Below are 11,448 nucleotides of genomic sequence, written 5' to 3' on the forward strand. Positions count from 1 at the left end.
GGGTGCTGGGGCCGAAGCGCAGGGTGGGCCCATGGGTTAGGTGAGGTAACACATGGGGACGGCAGCTGTGACCGTGCCCTGGGCGCAGGAACGAGCTCCTCGCGCTGCCTCGATGGCGCCTGATCTTCAGCGCGTTTCCCTCTGTCCCGCGCCGCCAGCCAGACCCAACATACGCCGGGAGCAAACAGCGCACGACTCGGCCGCCAGCTCCCTGCGCCCCCGCCGCGGAGGCCCTGTGTCCCTAGCCCAGCGTCTCTTACCCCACCTGGGCAGCGTTGCGTCTGCGGCTCGTCGGCTCCGGGCTCGCCCGCCGCGGACTCTGGCTCCGGTTCCGGCTCCGGCTGGGGCCCGGCTCCAGCTCTGCTCTGGCTCCGCGCGCTGCCTCGGCCCCCGCTGGGTCCCTACATCCCAGCGCGCCAGGTCCGGGCTGCCTCGACTCGGCCCCGCTCCTCCCGCCGCCGCCGCCCGTCGCCCGCGGGGAAGGCGGGGACACGGGACGGGGAGGCGGGAAGGGGGGAGGGGAAGCTAGGCGTTCGCCAGGACCGGCGGGGAGGGGGCGGCGCGGTCCTACCGGCTAGGGGTCCTGGCCTCCCTCGGGGCGCAGGCTGGGGTCCGCGCGGCTCGCGGCCCGCTCTTCGGGCCGAGGAGCGCACCCTGGGACAGCGCGCGCGCCGGGGACCGGGCCGGGGACCGGCTCGGCCGCATGCGGACGAAGTCGCTGAGGGTCCCAGCCTGGTCCCCGCGGCGCGCTGTCTCGCCCTGGGCTCAGTTTCCCACCTGACTTGTGAGGGGCCGGCCCTACTTCCGTTTAGTCGGGGTCTGGTCGGAGTTTCGCGGGGCCCTGCCAGGTGACCGTCGAGCCTGAGCCCGGGGTTTTGAAATTGTACCTTTCCTCTTTTTGCTCAGCCTGCAGGGGGGAGCTGGTCTTGCGTGGTGGCAGGGAGAGTCCCCTCCGCAGAGCTTGACAGCCTCGGAGGTTGAAGGACAGACCCCAGGGTTTCTCAGTGTGTGGGGGTGGCAGGTTTTAGGGAGGGGCAGCCGCCCGACCTTCCCTGCTTGGGGGTTCCCTCCTTCCCTCTCCTCGAGGGCTGGGCTGGGGAGGGAAGAGGAGACCGACCCCGCGAGGTCAGACACTTCTTTGGCCCCTTGTCCAGCTCCTACACCCCCCCATCCTCCAGGGGTCATCCTGCTGCGGGCCTGGGAACGGGGAGGCCTGGACCCCTGTGGCCCCTAAGCCTGTTCCTGGCTGGCTGCCACTGGGAGCTGGGCAGGGCTGGGGGGAACTGGGGGTCGGCGCTTCGCCCACCGCAGGCCACCGGGGTCCCCAGCGTGGCCCTGTGGCCAGACACCCTGCGCACGAAGCCTCAGGAAGCGATCCGGCCAAACCTACTCCTGCTTCCTGCAAGCGCCGAGTCTGAGCTTGCGGCTGTTGGGACTGTGGGGTGAGACGGCGGGTCGAGCTGTGGCCTGGCACTCTGGGGGCAGGAGTGACCAAGCTTGCCCGCCGATGGCCAGAGGCTCCAGAGCGGGTGCTTGGGACGCAAGGTGCCAGGAGATGGCAGCGCGGCGGCGGCGGGGCATTAATGTTTCATGAGGTGCCGTCACCGGCGGCGCCTCCCTGCCTGGTTCTCGCTGACAGCTGCTGCGGAGCGGCTGCGGCCTTGCACCCGCCCTGGCGCCCTGCTCCTCAGTGCCCCCAGGGCCGCCTGGGCCAGCGACGCGGAGGACCAGTGACTCCCGCCCAACCTCCAAAGCCAGAAGCCTGCCAGACGCAAGCTGGCTGAGGCCTTGGGTTCAGGCCCTGTGGGGTGGCCCCTGCACCCGGACATGCTGTTCTGGGGACTCCACGACCTCCTCTCAAGCCTTAGCGGCGGGAACCCACCGGGTGGATGCGTGGGGCTCCGTGCACACAGAGTCCCGAGTGAAGATACAAGTCCCTGACATTGGGGCTCCCCGGCAGACTGGGGCCTGGGGACTGCCTGGCTGAAATGCAATCTCCAGACTACAGCTGCCGGGATTCCAGACCCCGCTTCTCCTATCCCTGTCCCCATTGGCTGTTTTGTGTGTGAAAATGGCCTGTTGGTGGGTCCAGCCCTAGAAGCTGCTTAGCTGAGACACTTCTGAGCTTGTCTCCAGCAACCTTCCCCCACCCCAAGTGAGGGGGGAATCTCTGGGCATAAATGCAACACTTCACTCTTGCCGTGGAGGGCCTGCGGGCACCTACCTGACACTGAGGGGTAGCTTTTACTCTGGCATCTGTGTTGGTGGGAAATCACACCTCCCTACTCCTGCACACTAGCAATTTTCTGAGTTTTGTACCCACTGGGTGACTGGTGTGTGTGACATTCTCTGCATGCCCTTTTCCCCAGGCAGGGCCTCTGGTGCCGAAAAATTCTGCCTCTGGCACCTGAAGGCCACAGGTGGAATCTTGCTGTGGCTTTTACTAGCCATGTGGCTTTAGGCAAGTGACATCACCTCTCCCAGCCTCCACTTCCCCATCTGTGAAATGGGAGGGTAAGAGTTCCCACTTCCTTGAGAAATGGGTGAGATGATGAAGGTGAGAGACTTGACCTTGAGTCCTGTGGGCAGAAAGGCTGAGTGCTAATGGTGACACCTGCCCATTGCTTTGCTTTTTAAAATCGTTTGCTCTTCTTTTTGTTTCCTTCTTTTCCCAGGAAAAGGTTCAAAGGTTATTGGTGTCCCGGGGTCGGACAGCTTGCCTGGCACCTCTGGTGGCAGCTGTGTTCCCTCTTTGCCCCTCCCATTCTTGACAGCGTTTTCCTTGTTGATTGAGCCAGGCAGGAACAGACCCCAGAACTCTTTTCTGATTTAACAGACCTGTCCCCATGCCCTGCTTAGCTACTAGAAAGTTTTGGCCCAGGAAAGCTGGGCAGGCTAGTGGACTGGGAAGTCTGGAAATTCTTGGTGAGGTGGGGTAGGCCAGAACACAGTTTTTATAATCTTATTTTTGCCTCGCCAAAAAGAATTTTTCACAATTCCCCTTTAGGTTTTGACATCTTAGGTCACATATGTTTTCACTGTGGAGGCAGAGGAATCAGGAATCGGAGAGCAGAAGGTTGGGGCTGGATCCACCAGGAACCAAAGTAATAGTTCCTGTTCCTGAGTATCTCTTTAGCTTTGAGCTTCCAGGTGCCTGATCAAGAAAAGGGTTAGCAGAATTGGCTGACACGTTTGCTTTGTCTCTCCATCCAAACTGCCATGCTTCCTCGAATAGGAAATGTTTTTCCCGGTACAAAACGCTATGCTGCATTTGTCCCCGGGGTTCACACTAAACATAATGGGCAAATGTCTTCAGCCACAGTTATGTGGAAAGCCATGACAATTCTTCAAGGAGTGTTTCTTATCTCAATACCAAGTAAATGCAGGGAGAGTGTCCTTTTCCCTCATAACTCTTATTGCAATAGTATAGAAATTAATATTTGTATGATGATTGATTAAAACCTGTTGCCCTGGCCAGGTGCGGTGGCTCATGCCTTTGTAATTCTAGCACTCTGGGAGGCCGAGGCGGTTGAATTGTTTGAGCTCAGGAGTTCGAGACCAGCCTGAGCAAGAGCGAGACGCCGTCTCTACTAAAAATGGAAAGAAATTATCTGGACAACTAAAAATATATATAGAAAAAATTAGCCGGCCATGGTGGCGCATGCCTGTAGTCCCAGCTACTCGGGAAGCAGAGGCAGGAGGATTGCTTGAGCCCAGGAGTTTGAGGTTGCTGTGAGCTAGGCTGATGCCACAGCACTCTAGCCTGGGCAACAGAGTGAGACTTTGTCTCAAAACAATTTTTTTAACATAAAATAAAATAAAATAAAAAAAACCTGTTGCCCCTACCAGTTGAAAGCTTCTGGAGAACAGGGCTGAGCTTCTCTTGCCAACCAAAGGACCCTCCTTAGTGTGGGCAAGGGGATTGGTTATGCTTATTGGCTGGGTGAGGCTTACATGCCCACTCCTGAACCAATCACTTTGTGGGGAAGAATGGTTCAAGGTTGTGGTTGGCTAGGACCACAGGCTCCACTCCGGAAGGGTGGGAAGGAGTGCCCGCCACACTGCTCCAAGAATCCTGGAGCCTACCTGGAACAAGTTCTCTGAGCTGGTGGCAGGGAAGGGGTTGTTTCCCAAGAAGCCCCTGCTCTGTGAAAGTTCTCAGGGGGCTGCTGACGGTATGGGTGGGGAGTCCACCCCAGTGTGATGGGGTGGCCGGGCCCTGTGGGAGAGGCTGCAGTCCATCACAGTTCGTCCTGCACTCATCTGTGGGGAGGGTGGAGGGCGACCAGAAGGGACATTCAGAGTCTGATGCCTACACATGGATGGGTCCACACAGCAAGGAGGGAATCTATTTGTACTCCCTTTTTCATCTGTGAGAAGGACGGAGTTGGAGGCCCTAAAAGTAGAGAGGATCCCCCAGGATCAGGTAAGATATTAACGTGTTTGAGCATTATTCTATTGCACTCTGAGATTCCTGGCAGCCAAAGCAAAAAAGGAAGCTATTTGGGGCATCTCAAGTATTTTTTTTCAAGTAGTCCTGTCAGCCTCCAGGTAGAGTGGTGGAAAGAGCCCTGGCCCGGGACTCTTCCGGACTGGCATCTTTCAGGTCAGCAAAGGTGAGAAAGCACATATTTCGTGCCCGTGGTTGCAGAGACACGGAGACGGATGACTCCTGCTCATGCCGGCAGAGGAAAGAGGCAGACACACGGCCACTGAGCCGCGTGTGGAGCGCAGTGCCGGACAGGCAATCTGCAGCCTGGTGCCGCAGGGCCTCGAGTGACTCCCTGAGGAGTTGCCTGTAACCCGTCTCTACGCCCTGGGGACCCCTCCCTAGGAAAGCGGCATGTGCAAAGGCTCTGGGGTACCTTGCAGGATCTAAAACACAGACTGAGTGGCTCCCTCATGGCCTGGGGCCAGGGGAGGAAGCAGGGCACGGGGAGAGGAAGTTGGGAAGCAGATACCACGGGCTTCATAACCCTTGTCAGGAGGGCGGGACGTTATCCCCGGCAGAGAGGAGCAGAGGAGGATGGGGCAGGCGGGTGTCTGAGGAAGCCGCCTCCCGCCGGGAGGGTGGAGGAAGGATTCCAGGAGTGAGAGGGCCGGAGCCCGTTGCCAGGATCCCTCACGGCGGCGGCGTCAGCCCCGTGTGGCCTTCGGCCCGTCCGCCTGTGCGTTCACTGCCCGAGCACGAGAGGCCACGGTTTGCCACGGGAAACGCGAAGGTGAGAAGTCGTGGCCCCTGACTTTTGTGAGCTGCCCCCTTGGAGGGCCTCAGTTTACCCATCTGTAGGTCCAGTCGGTCTGTCTCATGCTCACGGGCCCTGTGGCCCCGCAGAGGTCCGCCTGCTGTGCGGGGACACAGGGGCTCAGGGCCTCGCGGGGCGCAGCCGCTGGTGCAGGCAGACGATTTGGGGATCCCGGTGCAGTGAGCAGCCCCGTGAGAAGCTTTTACAATAATTAGCTCCGCCTGCGCGGGCCGACCGGCTGCGGCCGCCCATTAGCCCTGAGTGGGAAACTCTGAATTGTTTCATGACAATTGAGAACACGATTGGAGGCTGGGAGGGAGCTGCCCATGAAATATTTAGTTTCTTCGGTGTGGTAGGGCTGCTCCCCTTCAGCTTGGGAACCCTGGATGCACAGGGCTGGTGGTTTCAAAGTGACGGCCATTGTTCCTGGGGGTCCTTGGGCTGCCCCGCCGTGGGGAGTTGGGAGGGTGTTTTCGTGCAGAGTTGTGAGGGTGGTTTGGGGACCTGCTGTGTACCCCAGAGCTCCAGACTCTGAACTCGGGGACTGGAGATGCTCTGTGTGTTCGTGTCTGGCCCCGGTTCTCCCCGGTGGTCAGCTGAGAGCTCCTGCCTTGCGGGCGGCGAGGTGGAGGGGTGCCCGTGTGGGGGGGTCTGGCTCGCAGCCTGTGGCAGACCCTGGGGTCAGCCCAGAGCCAGCTCTGGGAGCCTCCACCGGATCCCTAGGGCTTTGTGGTCTCTTTTCCTCTGCAGAATGCTTTGAAGTACTCTGTGTTTTTCCTTTCTCTGCAAACCCTAAGTAAATATTCATGCTGGGAGGGGGTGTGCTGGCCTGGCAGGCACCTCTGATGGGTGAGGTGCCCTGGGCTCTTGGTAAGAGACCCCACCTGCCCAGCCCAGGCCTCTGCTCATTGTGTGGAGGCTCTGCCTCGGCAGAGGAAACTGGTGGGCGGTGCCTCCCGGCTGCCTGACCTCAAACCTGCGCAGGGCAGTGGGAGAAGGACCCCTGCTGTTTGAGCCCTACTTGCCAGCCACCGTGAGTGGCCCACTTTTTCCACCGTAGGTGGTGATATTTACCCATTTTACAGATGAGGACAATGGAGGCAATACTTCATTCCTTCATTCAACAGGCAGTTATTAAGCACCCACTCTACATGCTGGCATTGAGTAGGATGGGACCCAGGTGTGATTGGCAATCCCAGTGCAATCCCTTACAGGAGACTAGATCTAAAGATGAACGCATATTTGGAAATGGGGCAGGTTAGGAGCCATGGGAGCAAGGAACAGGGGTGGCATACCTAACCCAGTGGTCAGGGCAGGCTTCCTGGAGGAAGTGACCTTCCTACTGAATGCTGAGAGTAGCAGGGGTTTACCCTGGAGCAGGGCTGTGATAAAGCTGGTGAAGGGCAGGCTAGTCTGGATGTTCTTATCCCCTGGGGCTGGGGGCACAACACCCTGTGTCCCCTCTGCCCCAGCTGCCATGAGGAACAGCCTAGAGAGACACCAGGAAGGATCTCCCTGGCTCCACGGTGCCAGGTTCCTTGCCCGTGGGCATCTCTGGGCTTTGTTTGTTTCCCCTAAAAACCAAGCAGTTGGGTTAGTTCTAGCAGCAGGGCACATGTTTCAGCTGAAACTTCACAAGGACCCCAGAGGGGAATGTGACTCTGCCTCCGCTGCTCATCTGCTCTCTCTGCAGCCCCTCCTGGCCCTCCCGACTCCCTTGAGGAGCTCCAGGGCCCCTGGGCTGCAGGAGCCTCTTTAGGAGGCTGTCCGGCCCCAGCCTCCGAGGGTCTTGGACACTAGGGGTGGCCGAGGTGGCCTCCCCGCTCCGTTCCTCGAGGGCCTGCTGTCCTTGCTCCGTTTGGATTTCCTGTTAGCCATTTGTGGTGCGAGGCAGCATCACTCCTGAAGGCAGCTGTTGAATGCCTGCTAGATGTGTGCAGAGGGGCACTTTTTTTTGAGCACCTACTGTGTGCTCTGTCTGAGCTGGGCTCTTTGTATCAGGCCATTTCCTCATCACAGCCAGCTGTCACCCATTTCACAGAGGAGGAACTTGAGCTGGGAGAGGCTCCCTGACATGCCTGAGGTCCCTCGTAATAGTAATAGTGACACCAGCCCCCATGGATTAGGCGCCCAGGTGTGTGCCAGGCCTTTGCTAACATCTTCCCGTGCATTGGCTCCTTCAGTTTTCCAGGCCAATCTGCAGAGCAGGGACTGCTGCCGTCTCCGGGCATCAAAGGCGTCAAGGCACAGGGAGGTGGACTCCGCCTGGCTCTTGGGCTCTGTGTCCAGGCTGCTCCCTCCTGCCCCCGTGCCGTGGAGTTTGAGGCAGCTGCAGCCCTGGCGTCCCGGAGAACGGCTTCCCCTGTGTTCCCACTGTGCACACAGGGAAACTGAGGCCAGAGACTCACTACCCTTGCACTATCTCTGCCCCCTTGGGGCTCCATCTGGCACCAGCCTCCACCTGCCTTCTCCCTGGCGCTGACTGTGTAATCGGCATCTGCCACCTCCCCGGAGAACCTGCCTTTCTGGGGGCTGTCTGTCTGTCCCAAAGCGTTGATCAGGGCATATTGACCTCAACTGGCTGGGCGGGCCCATCTTGGTGAGTCCCGGCCAGGGGACAGCCCCTCCCGTGGAGGCTGGTGCTGGGGTGAGGCAGTATTGGGAGCTCCCGCCTCCCCTCCCCTCTCCCTGCTGGATTCCAGCTCATGCTCAGCCCCACCACGAACCCTGAGCCCTCACAGCCCCCCTAAAACTCCTCAAACTCTTGCCATTTAGCGTGACTGAGTGACAGGGCCTGGATGTGTTCTTGCCCCAGGGGAATTGCATGGCACTGAGGGACAATGGTGGCATTTCAGGCAGGGCGGAGGGAGGCTGGACTTTCGGTGGGTAGGGAGACGCCCACCTCGGAGTTCGGGGGATTCCTGCTGAGCCTCAGAGGGGAAACTTGTCTGTGCACACAGCCGCCATCTCTGCCGAGTAGACAAACACAAAGTGAGGGGACGAGTCTTGACAAATGTTTGCCAAGTCCCTGGCTGACTTGGGAGTCAGGAGTGAGCTTGTTTGGCAGAACAAAGGGGAGAGCAGCCTCCAAGGGGCCATAAATAGTGAGGAAAAGGGAGTGGCCTGGGCCTGAAGCCTCCATGGGCTCTGCCAAAACGTACCGCCATCCCCTCCGTGCGTTTTGGACCAGCTGGCCGGGGCCTGGACCATAGGCTGGGACACCACGTTGGTGGCAACCTTCCTCCCCACTGAGCTGTGCCTCCCCGGGAGCCCCGGGGTGCAGGGCCATCTGAGGGAGCCTGGGTAGGCTGGGAGGTCAACGTGACCTGTACATCCCAAGGTCCCTCTTCCTCTAGGAACCAGGAAATTTGACTGAAGTCAACAGTGGCGAAGCTTCCGAGGCGGCAGAGCTGGTCTGGCACTGGGGCCTGGGAGCTGGTGACACCTGGGTGTACCCAGGCTGAGAGGGGCCAGCGTCCACCCTGAACTGGAGGGCTCAGGGTGATCTCTCTCTGTCCACAGTCCTGCCTCATACGGCCCCCTCTTTCGCAGGAGGACGGCAGAACAGGAGGGGTAGAGGGTCAGCTGTCATATGGGGTCCTTTCCCTTGGCCCACCAGCTCCAACCATCCCCCGCCCCCAGGGCCGTGAGCATCAGGTGAGGGACAGCGCTGAGAAGGCTTCCTGGGGGAGGTGCCTTTTGCTCTGGGCCGTAAGATGCTGGTGAGAAATCTCCAGAGCAGCCGGGGCGCTGGGAGAACGCAGGGCGCAGCAACACGGAGCTGGGAGTGGGGCTGTCTGGGCACCTGTGAGCTCACTGTGGCTCAGTGTGGCAGAGCCCACGGTGCCCACGGGGGTGTGGTGGGACCTAGGATGGGAAGGCCAGCAGGGCTCTGAATGTCGGGAAAAGGGGTCCCCCAGGCAATGGGGAGCCACTGAGGGTGACTGAGCTGGAAAGTGGCCTGAGTGGGGCTCTGCTTTAGGAAGCTGGGGAGGGGGCCAGAGGCAGCTGAGCAGGTCCTGGGGAGAGGCCACGGAGGACTGCAGAGGGCCCCTGGCTTTGTCCTTTGAGCTGGGGAAGGAGGTCTCCTGGCAGGGAGTGGGGAAGGCCAATCCTTGCCTTCCCCCCGATGATCTGGCCTGGCTAGCAGCACTGGGCCCCTTTCCTTCTGAGTGGAGGCAGCTGGAGGCCAGGCTCTGGTCCCTGGGCCCTCAGCAGGTTGCCAGCCTAACCTCACTCCATCCCCTGATGCTTGTCCACCGCCTGTGCCCAGCATTCTCCAAGGAGCCCCCTCTGTGGGCCCCGAAGAGCAGGAGAGGTGGCCAGGAGCCCGGGCAGCGGAAGTCCGGGTGCTCTCCCCTGTCCTGGGCTCTGTTGCAGGCCCACCCAGAGTGACTGTGGAGCTGTCACCAGATGTCTGAGCTGCCCTGGCCGTGCACTTCACTGTAGAGGGGGGCTGGGGCCTCAGTGCCCGAGAGGGGCAGGACTCACTCAGGGTTATACACTTTCCTTCATTCGGCAACCTAGTGGGGCCCCCCCGGCTGGGGTCCATCTGGGCCTCTAGTGCGGCAATGGAGAACCCCCCTGTGGCCGTCCACACCCAGCCTGCGCAGAGGGGAAGAAGGGACTTGGCGGTGGCTGGGCTGCAGGCGTGGGGGGACTGCCCCCGGGAAGGCTGGCGACTGGCCCTCCGTCCCGCAGGACAGGGGAGCGCAGGCCTTAGCCTTTGTGCAGTGTCCTGCCAGGTCCCGGGTGCATGTGTCCGGGCTCCCTGCTTCCTGCCCACACGTCTGCTTTGCCGCCCGCTCTCTGGCAGGTCTGGGCAGGGGCTGGGTGCTGGAAGAGTGGAAAGAGGGCGGCCAAGGTCCCCGTCGCCGCCACCCCCCGCTGCTCAGGTGGGACCATCTGGCCAGCGCGTCCGACTCGAGATCTCTGTGCTCAGTCTCCGTTCCCCATCTTGATTTGAGTTTTAAAAGTTTTTTTGTACATACTTTTTAAAAAGCATCTCAAAGCCTCTGGGGAAGCAGTGGGTATAAACTTGTAAACATGATTGAGCCATAAACATGAGCCACTTTAAAACATGACATTTTGAAGAAAAGTGTTGAACAGTTTGAAAATAGGGCAAGTGCTTGGTGTTTTGACAGGTGTGCGAGTCGTCGTGGCGGCTTTATCTGCCATGGCCCAACGCTGGGATCAACTCACACGTCCCACAACGGCCGAACGGGCAAACAAGCCGGTACATCCGCACTCAGAACGCTACGCGGCAATGAAAAGGAAGGAACTTTTCATTCCTTTTGGCTGCAGCTCAAGGGCATTAAGTTGCGTGAAAACAGCTGACCTGGAAAGGCCACATACTGTATGATTCCATTCATATAACGTCCTCAAAATGGCAAGAATTTAAGTGTGCAAAGTAGAGCAGTAGTTGCCAGGAGCCAGGGACGGTGGGGAAGGCGGGGGGTGAGTGTGCCCGGCGGGGTGGCAGGGGAGATCTGGACGCTGCTGTTGGGTTGGCGACCTCACAAATCACACGCAGGATGAAATGACGCGGAACTGTGTGCGCACTCTATACCAGTGTCAGTCTCCTGGTTTTGATGCTGCATTAACAATGTCGGATGTCACCACTGGGGAAACGGGGTGACAGGTACACAGGGGCCTGTCTGTACCCTCCCGGCAACTGTCTGTAAATCTATACTATTTCAAAATAGAACATTTAAAACAACCAAAATAGCCCGTTTGGGGTTCTGCTGGGTGGTGGGGCGGAAAGGCGCCCCCACAACACGACAGGAACTGGGGAGGGGAAGGCAGGAGGATGGGGGGCGAGGGCGGGGAAGGGGTGATGGAGAGTGGGCAGGGCAGAGCTGGAGCCCAGGGGGCACGGCTGGCTGCTGGGACCCATGGACCAAGGGCTGGCCCGTGCCCAGGTGGGGCAGGGAGCAGGCCGTGGGTTCTGACCTGCCGGGGTTCTGACCACCCAGGACCAGCGATGGGAGCGGTCAGAGGAGCAGGGCTCCGAGTCACACACGGGGATGTCCACGCCCTCTCGTCTGGCACCAGGCGCCTGGGTCGCCCAGCAGCAGGCGCTTGTGTCCAGGCCTGAGTGCGACCCGGAGGCCCGTGGATCCGCCAGGGCCCCGCTCGCTCCATCCAGCTCCCTGGGGTCCACAGGGCTGATACCTCAGGTCGCCAGGAGGAGGGAACGTTC

This window comes from Lemur catta, chromosome 5, assembly GCF_020740605.2.
Source record: "Lemur catta isolate mLemCat1 chromosome 5, mLemCat1.pri, whole genome shotgun sequence".
NCBI lineage: Eukaryota > Metazoa > Chordata > Mammalia > Primates > Lemuridae > Lemur > Lemur catta.